At 46.3% G+C, this 1,069-nt stretch overlaps 1 pseudogene; it reads left to right on the top strand.

Moving 5' to 3' along the window:
* The first annotated feature begins 394 nt into the window (after positions 1-394).
* Positions 395-732, top strand: LOC114034437 (annotated as a pseudogene).
* Positions 733-1,069: the final 337 nt, after the last annotated feature.

The raw sequence follows: 1,069 nt of genomic DNA on the forward strand, positions 1-1,069 counted from the left end.
CCATCCTTTCGATCCCATTGGCCTGCCCATAGAGTTCAATGGAGAGGGAGTACTGTGGAGCTCCATTTCCACTTTTCCACTTCTGCTCAAGAGATATCTGTAAGTTCTTCCATCTCATGCACTAAGCTTCACAGTCCCTACCTATTGCAATGAAAAGAATCCAAGTACTGTAAACAACTTTGGAGAAAATCGCATCCATACGTTGGTATGGAAGGCAGAATAGGGTTCCTCCCCCTCCTCCTCCTCCTCCTCCTCCTCCTCCTGAGGAGGAGGACTGACGTTTGGCCGCGGCGCTCCTAGAAGCGGAGGCTGTCTGGGCTTACTCCGTGGGCTGGGGGGGGAGGGGAGGAAAGGGGGTCCACCTCCAGATCAGTGCGTTGTTCCCGGGGGAGGAATGGAGCCCGAGGTAGAGCAAGGCGGAACTGCGCTAAGAGAAGTGTCGGAAGAGGAAAATTAGGCAGACTTCTGGGCCTGTGTGAGCAGAACCAAGACGGCAAGCATCGCACTGAGGGAGGTAGTGGAAGACTGGGGGTATTCCTTTTTCATAGGAAGGAAGGTTGAAGATGCCATTAAAGTTCTTGAGGTTCATCAACCTGCACAAACCGAGTATTTGGAAAAATTGAAGTCAGGCTGCTCACCAGCCAATGGAAATTACATGGTTCCCACCCTTCCAGACAACAATTCTTGGTAGGGAACTTCTGCAGAGACTTAGGGGATGCCATCTTCTGTCAGGTCAATTTCTAGGTGACCATACAGAGTTTCACAGGGAGAAGGCGTTTGAGTTTGATATCCACATGTAGAAAGTGTCTGAATTATCGTACACTCTGTACTCAGACAGTTTTCTTATTTTCTAGATGCTTTGAAATGTTTCCTTTTCTCTTTACCAGTGTAGACATATCTCAATAAACCAAAGCCATGTGGATTTTTTAAATTTGATTTGATTTGATTTGATTTACTTATTTAGGCAATTGGAGTTAAGTGCCTTGCCCAGGGGATTTTTTTTTAAAGATGCCTCAACTGTACCCTCTCCTTTTCCTCAAATACATTTTTATTTTTCAAACTGCTCTGT

This window comes from Vombatus ursinus, unplaced genomic scaffold (assembly GCF_900497805.2).
Source record: "Vombatus ursinus unplaced genomic scaffold, bare-nosed wombat genome assembly UNPS02008996.1, whole genome shotgun sequence".
Taxonomy (NCBI): Eukaryota; Metazoa; Chordata; class Mammalia; order Diprotodontia; family Vombatidae; genus Vombatus; species Vombatus ursinus.